Below are 16116 nucleotides of genomic sequence, written 5' to 3'. Positions count from 1 at the left end.
AGAATGTGAAAAGTGTTCATATGTAGTAAAAACGAGAGAAATCCGTTACTTTTCGTCATTTGTTATCGAATCGACTTAAAGCCAGATCGTCACATTGGCCACCCTTCTGTCTGAAACGGTTTTATTTATCGTCTGCAAAGCTATGTCGCGTGCTGCGGTATGCGGAGACACTAAAAGCACCACAGTTGAACACAGATGAAGCATCTAAGTTGATGTAATAGCCAGTAAGAAGTAGTACAATTCAAGTTTTAGGTATCGATTATTGACTTATTTGCTGGCTTTGGTGCCTTGGACATGAGCTAGGACCTTAAGATTCTGCATGAAAGGAGGACTAGCAGCCGAGTTGCACGGGAGAATGTGAAAAGTGTTCACACGTAGTAAAAACCTGAGTTACCCGTCCATTTTCGTCAATTGTCATCGAATCGACTTAAAGCCAGATCGTCACATTGGCCGCTCTTCTCTCGGAAACGGTTGTACTTATCGTTTGCAAAGCTATGTCGCGTTCTGCGGTATGCGGAGACACAAAAGGCACCATAGTGGACACACAGATGAAGCTTCTAAGTTGATGTAATAGCCAGTAAGAAGTAGTACAATTCAAGTTTTAGGTACGGATTATTGACTTTTTAGCTATCTTTGGTGCCTTGGACATGAGCTAGGACCTTAAGATTTTGCATGAAAGGAGGACTAGCAGCCGCGTTGCATGGGAGAATGTGAAAAGTGTTCATATGTAGTAAAAACCTGAGAAATCCGTCCGTTTTCCTAATTTGTTATGGAATCGACTTAAAGCCAGATCGTCACATTGGCCGCGCTTCTCTCTGAAACGGTTGTACTTATCGTCTGCAAAGCTATGTCGCGTGCTGCGGTATGCAGAGACACTAAAAGCACCATAGTAGAACACAGATGAAGCTTCTAAGTTGATGTAATAGCCAGTAAGAAGTAGTACAATTCAAGATTTACGTATCGATTATTGACTTTTTTGCTGGCTTTGGTGCCTTGGACATGAGCTAGGACCTTAAGATTCTGCATGAAAGGAGGACTAGCAGCCGAGTTGTATGGGACAATGTTAAAAGTGTTCATATGTAGTAAAAACCTGAGAAATCCGTCCGTTTTCGTCATTTGTTATCGAATCGACTTGAAGCAAGATCGTCACATTGGCCGCTCTTCTCTCTGAAACGGTTGTACTTATCGTCTGCAAAGCTATGTCGCGTGCTGCGGTATGCGGAGACACTAAAAGCACCATAGTGGATCACAGATGAAGCATCTACGTTGATGTAATAGCCAGTAAGAAGTAGTACAATTCAAGTTGTAGGTATCGATTATTGACTTTTTACCCTTCTTTGGTGCCTTGGACATGAGTTAGGTACTTAAGATTTTGCATGAAAGGAGGACTAGTAGCCGAGTTGCACGGGAGAATGTGAAAAGTGTTCACACGTAGTAAAAACCTGAGGAACCCGTCCATTTACGTCATTTGTTATCGAATCGACTTAAGGCCAGATCGTCACATTGGCCGACCTTCTCTCTGAAACGGTTGTACTTATCGTCTGCAAAGCTATGTCGCGTGCTGCGGTATACGGAGACACTAAAAGCACCATAGTAGAACACAGATGAAGCTTCCTAGTTGATGTAATAGCCAGTAAGAAGTAGTACAATTCAAGTTTTAGTTATCGATTATTGACTTTTTAGCTGGCTTTGGTGCCTTGGACATGAGGTAAGACCTTAAGATTCTGCATGAAATGACGACTAGCAGCCGAGTTGCACGGGAGAATGTGAAAAGTGTTCATATGTAGTAAAAACGTGAGAAATCCGTTACTTTTTGTCATTTGTTATCGAATCGACTTAAAGCCAGATCGTCACATTGGCCGCTCTTCTCTCTGAAACGGTTGTACTTATCGTCTGCAAACCTATGTCGCGTGCTGCGTTATGCGGAGACACTAAAAGCACTATAGTAGAACACAGATTAAGCTTCTAAGTTGATGTAATAGCCAGTAAGAAGTAGTACAATTCAAGGTTTAGGTATCGATTATTGACTTTTTAGCTGGCTTTGGTGACTTGGACATGAGCTAGGACCTTACGATTCTGCATGAAAGGAGGACTAGCTGCCGAGTTGCAAGGGAGAATGTGAAAAGTGTTCATATGTAGTAAAAACCTGAGAAATCCGTCCGTTTTCGTAATTTGTTATGGAATCGACTTAAAGCCAGATCGTTACATTGGCCGCGCTTCTCTCTGAAACGGTTGTACTTATCGTCTGCAAAGCTATGTCGCGTGCTGCGGTATGCGTAGACACTAAAAGCACCATAGTAGAACACAGATGAAGCTTCTAAGTTGATGTAATAGCCAGTAAGAAGTAGTACAATTCAAGTTTTAGGTATCGATTATTGACTTTTTAGCTGGCTTTGGTGCCTTGGACATGAGCTAGGACCTTAAGATTCTGCATGAATGGAGGACTAGCAGCCGAGTTGAATGGGAGAATGTGAAAAGTGTTCAAATGTAGTAAAAACCTGAGAAATCCGCCCGTTTTCGTCATTTGTTATCGAATCGACTTAAAGCCAGATCGTCACATTGGCCGCTCTTCTCTCTGAAACGGTTGTACTTATCGTCTGCAAAGCTATGTCGCGTGCTGCGGTATGCGGAGACACTAAAAGCACCATAGTAGAACACAGATGAAGCTTCAAAGTTGATGTAATAGCCAGTAAGAAGTAGTACAATTCAAGATTTAGGTATCGATTATTGACTTTTTGCTGGCTTTGGTGCCTTGGACATGAGCTAGGACCTTACGATTCTGCATGAAAGGAGGACTAGCAGCCGAGTTGCACGGGAGTATGTGAAAAGTGTTCATATGTAGTAAAAACCTGAGAAATCCGTCCATTTTCGTCATTTGTTATGAATCGACTTAGCCAGATCGTCACATTGCCCGCTCTTCTCTCTGAAACGGTTGTACTTATCGTCTGCAAAGCTATGTCGCGTGCTGCGGTATGCGTAGACACTAAAAGCACCATAGTAGAACACAGATGAAGCTTTTAAGTTGATGTAATAGCCAGTAAGAAGTAGTACAATTCAAGATTTACGTATCGATTATTGACTTTTTTGCTGGCTTTGGTGCCTTGGACATGAGCTAGGACTTTATGATTCTGCATGAAAGGAGGACTAGCAGCCGAGTTGTATGGGACAATGTGAAAAGTGTTCATATGTAGTAAAAACCTGAGATATCCGTCCGTTTTCGTCATTTGTTATCGAATCGACTTGAAGCCAGATCGTCACATTGGCCGCTCTTCTCTCTGAAACAGTTGTACTTATCGTCTGCAAAGCTATGTCGCGTGCTGCGGTATGCGGAGACACTAAAAGCACCATAGTAGAACACAGATGAAGCTTCTAAGTTGATGTAATAGCCAGTAAGAAGTAGTACAATTCAAGTTTTAGGTATCGATAATTGACGTTTTAGCTGGCTTTGGTGCCTTGGCCATGAGCTAGGACCTTAAGATTCTGCATGAAAGGAGGACTAGCAGCCGAGTTGCATGGGAGAATGTGAAAAGTGTTCATATGTAGTAAAAACCTGAGATATCCGTCCGTTTTCGTCATTTGTTATCTAATCGACTTGAGGCCAGTTCGTCACATTGGCCCCTCTTCTCTCTGAAACGGTTGTACTTATCGTCTGCAAAGCTATGTCGCGTGCTGCGGTATGCGGAGACACTAAAAGCACCATAGTAGAACACAGATTAAGCTTCTATGTTGATGTAATAGCCAATAAGAAGTAGTACAATTCAAGTTTTAGGTATCGATTATTGACTTTTTAGCTGGCTTTTGCGCCTTGGACATGAGCTAGGACCTTATGATTCTGCATGAAAGGAGGACTAGCAGCCGAGATGCATGGGAGAATGTGAATAGTGTTCATATGTAGAAAAAAAATGAGAAATCCGTCCGTTTTCGTCATTTGTTATCGAATCGACTTAAAGCCAGATCGTCACATTGCCCGCTCTTCTCTCCGAAACGGTTGTACTTATCGTCTGAAAGCTATGTCGCGTGCTGCGGTATGCGGAGACGCTAAAAGCACCATAGTAGAACACAGATTAAGCTTCTATGTTGATGTAATAGCCAGTAAGAAGTAGTACAATTCAAGTTTTAGGTATCGATTATTGACTTTTTAGCTGGCTTTTGTGCCTTGGACATGAGCTAGGACCTTATGATTCTGCATGAAAGGAGGACTAGCAGCCGAGATGCATGGGAGAATGTGAATAGTGTTCATATGTAGAAAAAAAATGAGAAATCCGTCCGTTTTCGTCATTTGTTATCGAATCGACTTAAAGCCAGATCGTCACATTGCCCGCTCTTCTCTCCAAACGGTTGTACTTATCGTCTGAAAGCTATGTCGCGTGCTGCGGTATGCGGAGACGCTATAAGCACCATAGTAGAACACAGATGAAGCTTCTAAGATGATGTAATAGCCAGTAAGAAGTAGTACAATTCAAGTTTTAATCATCGATTATTGACTTTTAGCTGGCTTTGGTGCCTTGGACATGAGGTAGGACCTTAAGATTCTGCATGAAAGGAGGACTAGCAGCCGAGTTGCACGGAGGATGCGAAAAGTTTTCATATGTAGTAGAAACCTGAGAAATCCGTCCATTTTCGTAATTTATTATCGAATCGACTTAAAGCAGTGCGTCACATTGGCCGCTCTTCTCTCTGAAACGGTTGTACTTATCGTCTGCAAAGCTATGTCGCGTGCTGCGGTATGCGGAGACACTAAAAGCACCATAGTAGAACACAGATGAAGTTTCTAAGTTGATGTAATAGCCAGTAAGAAGTAGTACAATTCAAGTTTTAGGTATCGATTATTGACTTTTTTGCTGGCTTTGGTGCCTTGTACCTGAGGTAGGACCTTAAGATTGTGCATGAAAGGAGGACTAGCAGCCGCGTTGCACGGGAGTATGTAAAGAGTGTTCATATGTAGTAAAAACCTGAGAAATCCATCCGTTTTCGTCATTTGTTATCGGATCGACTTAAAGCTAGATCGTCACATTGGCCGCCATTCTCTCTGAAACGGATGTACTTATCGTCTGCAAAGCTATGTCGCGTGCTGCGGTATGCGGAGACACTAAAAGCACCATAGTAGAACACAGATGATGTTTCTCAGTTGATGTAATAGCCAGTAAGAAGTAGTACAATTCAAGTTTTAGGTATCGATTATTGACTTTTTATCTGGCTTTTGTGCCTTGGACATGAGTTAGGACCTTAACATTCTGCATGAAAGGAGGAATAGCAGCCGCGTTGCACGGGAGTATGTGAAAAGTGTTCATATGTAGTAAAAACCTGAGAAATCCGTCCATTTTCGTCATTTGTTATCCAATCGGCTTATAGCCAGATCGGCACATTAGCCCCTCTTATCTCTGAAACGGTTGTACTTATCGTCTGCAAAGCTATGTTGCGTGCTGCGGTATGCGGAGACACTAAAACACAATTGTAGAACACAGATGAAGCTTCTAAGTTCATGTAATAGCCAGTAAGGAGTAGTACAATTCAAGTTTTAGGTATCGAATATTGACTTTTTAGCTGGCTTTGGTGCCTTGGACATGATCTAGGACCTTAAGATTCTGCATGCAAGGAGGACTAGCAGCCGAGTTGCACGGAGGATGCGAAAAGTGTTCATATGGAGTAGAAACCTGAGAAATCCGTCGGTTTTCGTAATTTATTATCGAATCGACTTAAAGCAGTGCGTCACATTGGCCTCTCTTCTCTCTGAAACGGTTGTACTTATCGTCTGCAAATCTATATCGCGTGCTGCGGTATGCGGAGACACTAAAAGTACCATAGTAGAACACAGATTAAGCTTCTAGGTTGATGTAATAGCCAGTAAGAATTAGTACAATTGGAGTTTTAGGTATCGATTATTGACTTTTTAGCTGGCTTTTGTGCCTTGGACATGAGCTAGGACCTTATGACTCTGCATGAAAGGAGGACTAGCAGCCGAGATGCATGGGAGAATGTGAATAGTGTTCATATGTAGAAAAAAAATAAGAAATCCGTCCGTTTTCGTCATTCGTTATCGAATCGACTTAAAGCCAGATCGTCACATTGGCCGCTCTTCTCTCTGAAACGGTTGTACTTATCGTCTGAAAAGCTATGTCGCGTGCTGCGGTATGCGGAGACACTAAAAGCACCATAGTAGAACACAGATGAAGCTTCAAAGTTGATGTAATAGCCAGTAAGAAGTAGTACAATACAAGATTTAGGTATCGATTATTGACTTTTTTGCTGGCTTTGGTGCCTTGGACATGAGCTAGGACCTTAAGATTCTGCATGAAAGGAGGACTAGCAGCCGAGTTGCACGGGAGAATGTAAAAAGTGTTCATATGTAGTAAAAACCTGAGAAATCCGTCCGTTTTCGTCATTTGTTATCGAATCGACTTAAAGCCAGATCGTCACATGGGCCCCTCTTCTCTCTGAAACGGTTGTACTTATCGTCTGCAAAACTATGTCGCGTGCTGCAGTATGCGGAGACACTAAAAGCACCATAGTAGAACACAGATGAAGCTTCTAAGTGGATGTGATAGCCAGTGAGAAGTAGTACAATTCAAGTTTTAGGTATCGATTATTGACTTTTTAGCTGGCTTTGGTGCCTTGGACATGAGCTAGGACCTAAAGATTCTGCATGAAAGGAGGACTAGCAGCCGCGTTGCACGGGAGGATGTAAAAAGTGTTCATATGTAGTAAAAACCTGAGAAATCCGTCCGTTTTCGTCATTTGTTATCGAATCGACTTAAAGCCAGATCGTCACATGGGCCCCTCTTCTCTCTGAAACGGTTGTACTTATCGTCTGCAAAGCTATGTCGCGTGCTGCGGTATGCGGAGACACTAAAAGCACCATAGTAGAACACAGATTAAGCTTCTAAGTTGATGTAATAGCCAGTAAGAAATAGTACAATTCAAGTTTTAGGTATCGATTATTGAGCTTTTAGCTGGCTTTTGTGCCTTGGACATGAGCTAGGACCTTATGATTCCGCACGGAAGGAGGACTAGCAGCCGAGTTGCTTGGGAGAATGTGAAAAGTGTTCATATGTAGTAAAAACCTGAAAAATGCGTCCGTTTTCGTCATTTGTTATCGAATCGACTTAAAGCCAGATTGTCACATTGGCCGCTCTTCTCTCTGAAACGGTTGTACTTATCGTCTGCAAAGCTATGTCGCGTGCTGCGGTATGCGGAGACACTAAAAGCACCATAGTAGAACACAGATGAAGCTTCTAAGTTGATGTAATAGCCAGTAAGGAGTAGTACAATTCAAGTTTTAGGTATCGAATATTGACTTTTTAGCTGGCTTTTGCGCCTTGGACATGAGCTAGGACCTTAAGATTCTGCATGAAAGGAGGACTAGCAGCCGAGTTGCACGGGAGGATGCGAAAAGTGTTCATATGTAGTAAAAACCTGAGAAATCCGTCCGTTTTCGTAATTTATTATGGAATCGACTTAAAGCAGTGCGTCACATTGGCCGCTCTTCTCTCTGAAACGGTTGTACTTATCGTCTGCAAAGCTATGTCGCGTGCTGCGGTATGCGGAGACACTAAAAGCACCATAGTAGAACACAGATTAAGCTTCTAAGTTGATGTAATAGCCAGTAAGAAGTAGTACAATTCAAGATTTAGGTATCGATTATTGACTTTTTAGCTGGCTTTTGTGCCTTGGACATGAGCTTGGACCTTATGATTCTGCATGAACGGAGGACTAGCAGCCGAGTTGCATGGGAGAATGTGAAAAGTGTTCATATGTAGTAAAAACCTGAGAAATCCGTCCGTTTTCGTCATTTGTTATCGAATCGACTTAAAGCCAGATCGTCACATTGGCCGCTCTTCTCTCTGAAACGGTTGTACTTATCGTCTGCAAAGCTATGTCGCGTGCTGCGGCATGCGGAGACACTAAAAGCACCATAGTAGAACACAGATGAAGCTTCAAAGTTGATGTAATAGCCAGTAAGAAGTAGTACAATTCAAGATTTAGGTATCGATTATTGACTTTTTTGCTGGCTTTGGTGCCTTGGACATGAGCTATGTCCTTAAGATTCTGCATGAAAGGAGGACTAGCAGCCGAGTTGCATTGGGGCATGTGGAAAGTGTTCATATGTAGTAAAAACCTGAGAAATCCGTCCGTTTTAGTCATTTGTTATCGAATCAACTTGAAGCCAGATCGTCACATTGCCCGCTTTTCTCTCTGAAACGGTTGTACTTATCGTCTGCAAAGCTATGTCGCGTGCTGCAGTATGCGGAGACACTAAAAGCACCATAGTAGAACGCAGATGAAGCTTCAAAGTTGATGTAATAGCCAGTAAGAAGTAGTACAATTCAAGATTTAGGTATCGATTATTGACTTTTTTGCTGGCTTTGGTGCCTTGGACATGACCTAGGACCTTAAGATTCTGCATGAAAGGAGGACTAGCAGCCGAGTTGCACGGGAGAATGTAAAAAGTGTTCATATGTAGTAAAAACCTGAGAAATCCGTCCGTTTTCGTCATTTGTTATCGAATCGACTTAAAGCCAGATCGTCACATGGGCCCCTCTTCTCTCTGAAACGGTTGTACTTATCGTCTGAAAAGCTATGTCGCGTGCTGCAGTATGCGGAGACACTAAAAGCACCATAGTAGAACACAGATGAAGCTTCTAAGTTGATGTGATAGCCAGTGAGACGTAGTACAATTCAAGTTATAGGTATCGATTATTGACTTTTTAGCTGGCTTTGGTGCCTTGGACATGAGCTAGGACCTAAAGATTCTGCATGAAAGGAGGACTAGCAGCCGCGTTGCACGGGAGGATGTGAAAAGTGTTCATATGTAGTAAAAACCTGAGAAATCCGTCCGTTTTCGTCATTTGTTATCGAATCGACTTAAAGCCAGATCGTCACATGGGCCCCTCTTCTCTCTGAAACGGTTGTACTTATCGTCTGCAAAGCTATGTCGCGTGCTGCGGTATGCGGAGACAATAAAAGCACCATAGCAGAACACAGATTAAGCTTCTAAGTTGATGTAATAGCAAGTAAGAAGTAGTACAATTCAAGTTCTAGGTATCGATTATTGACCTTTTAGCTGGCTTTTGTGCCTTGGACATGAGCTAGGACCTTATGATTCCGTACGGAAGGAGGACTAGCAGCCGAGTTGCTTGGGAGAATGTGAAAAGTGTTCATATGTAGTAAAAACCTGAAAAATGCGTCCGTTTTCGTCATGTGTTATCGAATCGACTTAAAGCCAGATTGTCACATTGGCCGCTCTTCTATCTGAAACGGTTGTACTTATCGTCTGCAAAGCTATGTCGCGTGCTGCGGTATGCGGAGACACTAAAAGCACCATAGTAGAATACAGATGAAGCTTCAAAGTTGATGTAATAGCCAGTAAGAAGTAGTAGAATTCAAGATTTAGGTATCGATTATTGACATTTTTGCTGGCTTTGGTGCCTTGGACATGAGCTAGGACCTTACGATTCTGCATGAAAGGAGGACTAGCAGCCGAGTTGCACGGGAGAATGTAAAAAGTGTTCATATGTAGTATAAACCTGAGAAATCCGTCCGTTTTCGTCACTTGTTATCGAATCGACTTAAAGCCAGATCGTCACATTGGCCCCTCTTCTCTCTGAAACGGTTGTACTTATCGTCTGCAAAGCTATGTCGCGTGCTGCGGTATGCGGAGACACTAAAAGCACCATAGTAGAACACAGATGAAGGTTCTAAGTTGATGTGATAGCCAGTGAGAAGTAGTACAATTCAAGTTTTAGGTATCGATTATTGACTTTTTGGCTGGCTTAGGTGCCTTGGACATGAGCTAGGACCTTGAGATTCTGCATGAAAGGAGGACTAGCAGCCGCGTTGCACGGGAGTATGTGAAAAGTGTTCATATGTAGTAAAAACCTGAGAAATCCGTCCGTTTTCGTCATTTGTTATCTAATCGACTTGAGGCCAGTTCGTCACATTGGCCCCTCTTCTCTCTGAAACGGTTGTACTTATCGTCTGCAAAGCTATGTCGCGTGCTGCGGTATGCGGAGACACTAAAAGCACCATAGTAGAACACAGATGAAGCTTCTAAGTTGATGTAATAGCCAGTAAGGAGTAGTACAATTCAAGTTTTAGGTATCGAATATTGACTTTTTAGCTGGCTTTGGCGCCTTGGACATGAGCTAGGACCTTATGATTCTGCATGAAAGGAGGACTAGCAGCCGAGTTGCACGGGAGGATGCGAAAAGTGTTCATATGTAGTAAAAACCTGAGAAATCCGTCCGTTTTCGTAATTTGTTATCGAATCGACTTAAAGCAGAGCGTCACATTGGCCGCTCTTCTCTCTGAAACGGTTGTAGTTATCGTCTGCAAAGCTATGTCGCGTGCTGCGGTATGCGGAGACACTAAAAGCACCATAGTAGAACACAGATGAAGCTACTAAGTTGATGTAATAGCCAGTAAGGAGTAGTACAATTCAAGTTTTAGGTATCGAATATTGACTTTTTAGCAGGCTTTGGCGCCTTGGACATGAGCTAGGACCTTAAGATTCTGCATGCAAGGAAGACTAGCAGCCGAGTTGCACGGAGGATGCGAAAAGTGTTCATATGTAGTAGAAACCTGAGAAATCCGTCCGTTTTCGTAATTTATTATCGAATCGACTTAAAGCAGTGCGTCACATTGGCCGCTCTTCTCTCTGAAACGGTTGTACTTATCGTCTGCAAATCTATGTCGCGTGCTGCGGTATGCGGAGACACTAAAAGCACCATAGTAGAACACAGATTAAGCTTCTAGGTTGATGTAATAGCCAGTAAGAAGTAGTACAATTGGAGTTTTTGGTATCGATTATTGACTTTTTAGCTGGCTTTTGTGCCTTGGACATGAGCTAGGACCTTATGACTCTGCATGAAAGGAGGACTAGCAGCCGAGATGCATGGGAGAATGTGAATAGTGTTCATATGTAGAAAAAAATGAGAAATCCGTCCGTTTTCGTCATTTGTTATCGAATCGACTTAAAGCCAGATCGTCACATTGGCCGCTCTTCTCTCTGAAACGGTTGTACTTATCGTCTGCAAAGCTATGTCGCGTGCTGCGGTATGCGGAGACACTAAAAGCACCATAGTAGAACACAGATGAAGCTTCAAAGTTGATGTAGTAGCCATTAAGAAGTAGTACAATACAAGATTTAGGTATCGATTATTGACTTTTTTGCTGGCTTTGGTGCCTTGGACAGGAGCTAGGACCTTAAGATTCTGCATGAAAGGAGGACTAGCAGCCGAGTTGCACGGGAGAATGTAAAAAGTGTACATATGTAGTAAAAATCTGAGAAATCCGTCCGTTTTCGTCATTTGTTATCGAATCGAATTAAAGCCAGATCGTCACATGGGCCCCTCTTCTCTCTGAAACGGTTGTACTTATCGTCTGCAAAGCTATGTCGCGTGCTGCAGTATGCGGAGACACTAAAAGCACCATAGTAGAACACAGATGAAGCTTCTAAGTTGATGTGATGGCCAGTGAGAAGTAGTACAATTCAAGTTTTAGGTATCGATTATTGACTTTTTAGCTGGCTTTGGAGACTTGGACATGAGCTAGGACCTAAAGATTCTGCATGAAAGGAGGACTAGCAGCCGCGTTGCACGGGAGGATGTAAAAAGTGTTCATATGTAGTAAAAACCTGAGAAATCCGTCCGTTTTCGTCATTTGTTATCGAATCGACTTAAAGCCAGATCGTCACATGGGCCCCTCTTCTCTCTGAAACGGTTGTACTTATCGTCTGCAAAGCTATGTCGCGTGCTGCGGTATGCGGAGACACTAAAAGCACCATAGTAGAACACAGATTAAGCTTCTAAGTTGATGTGATAGCCAGTGAGAAGTAGTACAATTAAAGTTTTAGGTATCGATTATTGACTTTTTAGCTGGCTTTTGTGCCTTGGACATGAGCTAGGACCTTATGATTCTGCATGAAAGGAGGACTAGCAGCCGAGTTACATGGGAGAATGTGAAAAGTGTTCATATGTAGTAAAAACCTGAGAAATCCGTCCGTTTTAGTCATTTGTTATCGAATCAACTTGAAGCCAGATCGTCACATTGCCCGCTTTTCTCTCTGAAACGGTTGTACTTATCGTCTGCAAAGCTATGTCGCGTGCTGCAGTATGCGGAGACACTAAAAGCACCATAGTAGAACGCAGATGAAGCTTCTAAGTTGATGTGATAGCCAGTGAGAAGTAGTACAATTAAAGTTTTAGGTATCGATTATTGACTTTTTAGCTGGCTTTTGTGCCTTGGACATGAGCTAGGACCTTATGATTCTGCATGAAAGGAGGACTAGCAGCCGAGTTACATGGGAGAATGTGAAAAGTGTTCATATGTAGTAAAAACCTGAGAAATCCGTCCGTTTTCGTCATTTGTTATCGAATCGACTTAAAGCCAGATCGTCACATTGGCCGCTCTTCTCTCTGAAACGGTTGTACTTATCGTCTGCAAAGCTATGTCGCGTGCTGCGGCACGCGGAGACACTAAAAGCACCATAGTAGAACACAGATGAAGCTTCAAAGTTGATGTAATAGCCAGTAAGAAGTAGTACAATTCAAGATTTAGGTATCGATTATTGACTTTTTTGCTGGCTTTGGTGCCTTGGACATGACCTAGGACCTTAAGATTCTGCATGAAAGGAGGACTAGCAGCCGAGTTGCACGGGAGAATGTAAAAAGTGTTCATATGTAGTAAAAACCTGAGAATTCCGTCCGTTTTCGTCATTTGTTATCGAATCGACTTAAAGCCAGATCGTCACATGGGCCCCTCTTCTCTCTGAAACGGTTGTACTTATTGTCTGAAAAGCTATGTCGCGTGCTGCAGTATGCGGAGACACTAAAAGCACCATAGTAGAACACAGATGAAGCTTCTAAGTTGATGTGATAGCCAGTGAGACGTAGTACAATTCAAGTTATAGGTATCGATTATTGACATTTTAGCTGGCTTTGGTGCCTTGGACATGAGCTAGGACCTAAAGATTCTGCATGAAAGGAGGACTAGCAGCCGCGTTGCATGGGAGGATGTGAAAAGTGTTCATATGTAGTAAAAACCTGAGAAATCCGTCCGTTTTCGTCATTTGTTATCGAATCGACTTAAAGCCAGATCGTCACATGGGCCCCTCTTCTCTCTGAAACGGTTGTACTTATCGTCTGCAAAGCTATGTCGCGTGCTGCGGTATGCGGAGACAATAAAAGCACCATAGCAGAACACAGATTAAGCTTCTAAGTTGATGTAATAGCAAGTAAGAAGTAGTACAATTCAAGTTTTAGGTATCGATTATTGACCTTTTAGCTGGCTTTTGTGCCTTGGACATGAGCTAGGACCTTATGATTCCGCACGGAAGGAGGACTAGCAGCCGAGTTGCTTGGGAGAATGTGAAAAGTGTTCATATGTAGTAAAAACCTGAAAAATGCGTCCGTTTTCGTCATGTGTTATCGAATCGACTTAAAGCCAGATTGTCACATTGGCCGCTCTTCTATCTGAAACGGTTGTACTTATCGTCTGCAAAGCTATGTCGCGTGCTGCGGTATGCGGAGACACTAAAAGCACCATAGTAGAATACAGATGAAGCTTCAAAGTTGATGTAATAGCCAGTAAGAAGTAGTACAATTCAAGTTTTAGGTATCGATTATTGACTTTTTGGCTGGCTTAGGTGCCTTGGACATGAGCTAGGACCTTGAGATTCTGCATGAAAGGAGGACTAGCAGCCGCGTTGCACGGGAGTATGTGAAAAGTGTTGATATGTAGTAAAAACCTGAGAAATCCGTCCGTTTTCGTCATTTGTTATCTAATCGACTTGAGGCCAGTTCGTCACATTGGCCCCTCTTCTCTCTGAAACGGTTGTACTTATCGTCTGCAAAGCTATGTCGCGTGCTGCGGTATGCGGAGACACTAAAAGCACCATAGTAGAACACAGATGAAGCTTCTAAGTTGATGTAATAGCCAGTAAGGAGTAGTACAATTCAAGTTTTAGGTATCGAATATTGACTTTTTAGCTGGCTTTGGCGCCTTGGACATGAGCTAGGACCTTAAGATTCTGCATGAAAGGAGGACTAGCAGCCGAGTTGCACGGGATGATGCGAAAAGTGTTCATATGTAGTAAAAACCTGAGAAATCCGTCCGTTTTCGTAATTTGTTATCGAATCGACTTAAAGCAGAGCGTCACATTGGCCGCTCTTCTCTCTGAAACGGTTGTACTTATCGTCTGCAAAGCTATGTCGCGTGCTGCGGTATGCGGAGACACTAAAAGCACCATAGTAGAACACAGATGAAGCTTCAAAGTTGATGTAGTAGCCATTAAGAAGTAGTACAATACAAGATTTAGGTGTCGATTATTGACTTTTTTGCTGGCTTTGGTGCCTTGGACAGGAGCTAGGACCTTAAGATTCTGCATGAAAGGAGGACTAGCAGCCGAGTTGCACGGGAGAATGTAAAAAGTGTACATATGTAGTAAAAACCTGAGAAATCCGTCCGTTTTCGTCATTTGTTATCGAATCGACTTAAAGCCAGTTCGTCACATTGGCCCCTCTTCTCTCTGAATTGGTTGTACTTATCGTCTGCAAAGCTATGTCGCGTGCTGCGGTATGCGGAGATACTAAAAGCACCATAGTAGAACACAGATGAAGCTTCTAAGTTGATGTAATAGCCAGTAAGGAGTAGTACAATTCAAATTTTAGGTATCGATTATTGACTTTTTAGCTGGCTTTTGTGCCTTGGACATGAGCTTGGACCTTATGATTCTGCATGAACGGAGGACTAGCAGCCGAGTTGCATGGGAGAATGTGAAAAGTGTTCATATGTAGTAAAAAAATGAGAAATCCGTCCGTTTTCGTCATTTGTTATCGAATCGACTTAAAGCCAGATCGTCACATTGGCCGCTCTTCTCTCTGAAACGGTTGTACTTATCGTCTGCAAAGCTATGTGCGTGCTGCGGCATGCGGAGACACTAAAAGCACCATAGTAGAACACAGATGAAGCTTCAAAGTTGATGTAATAGCCAGTAAGAAGTAGTACAATTCAAGATTTAGGTATCGATTATTGACTTTTTTGCTGGCTTTGGTGCCTTGGACATGAGCTATGTCCTTAAGATTCTGCATGAAAGGAGGACTAGCAGCCGAGTTGCATTGGGGCATGTGGAAAGTGTTCATATGTAGTAAAAACCTGAGAAATCCGTCCGTTTTAGTCATTTGTTATCGAATCAACTTGAAGCCAGATCGTCACATTGCCCGCTTTTCTCTCTGAAACGGTTGTACTTATCGTCTGCAAAGCTATATCGCGTGCTGCAGTATGCGGAGACACTAAAAGCACCATAGTAGAACGCAGATGAAGCTTCTAAGTTGATGTGATAGCCAGTGAGAAGTAGTACAATTAAAGTTTTAGGTATCGATTATTGACTTTTTAGCTGGCTTTTGTGCCTTGGACATGAGCTAGGACCTTATGATTCTGCATGAAAGGAGGACTAGCAGCCGAGTTACATGGGAGAATGTGAAAAGTGTTCATATGTAGTAAAAACCTGAGAAATCCGTCCGTTTTCGTTTTTTGTTATCGAATCGACTTAAAGCCAGATCGTCACATTGGCCGCTCTTCTCTCTGAAACGGTTGTACTTATCGTCTGCAAAGCTATGTCGCGTGCTGCGGTACGCGGAGACACTAAAAGCACCATAGTAGAACACAGATGAAGCTTCAAAGTTGATGTAATAGCCAGTAAGAAGTAGTACAATTCAAGATTTAGGTATCGATTATTGACTTTTTTGCTGGCTTTGGTGCCTTGGACATGACCTAGGACCTTAAGATTCTGCATGAAAGGAGGACTAGCAGCCGAGTTGCACGGGAGAATGTAAAAAGTGTTCATATGTAGTAAAAACCTGAGAATTCCGTCCGTTTTCGTCATTTGTTATCGAATCGACTTAAAGCCAGATCGTCACATGGGCCCCTCTTCTCTCTGAAACGGTTGTACTTATTGTCTGAAAAGCTATGTCGCGTGCTGCAGTATGCGGAGACACTAAAAGCACCATAGTAGAACACAGATGAAGCTTCTAAGTTGATGTGATAGCCAGTGAGACGTAGTACAATTCAAGTTATAGGTATCGATTATTGACTTTTTAGCTGGCTTTGGTGCCTTGGACA

This window comes from Schistocerca gregaria, unplaced genomic scaffold (genome assembly GCF_023897955.1).
Source record: "Schistocerca gregaria isolate iqSchGreg1 unplaced genomic scaffold, iqSchGreg1.2 ptg000238l, whole genome shotgun sequence".
NCBI lineage: Eukaryota > Metazoa > Arthropoda > Insecta > Orthoptera > Acrididae > Schistocerca > Schistocerca gregaria.
This window is presented reverse-complemented; position numbering follows the sequence as displayed.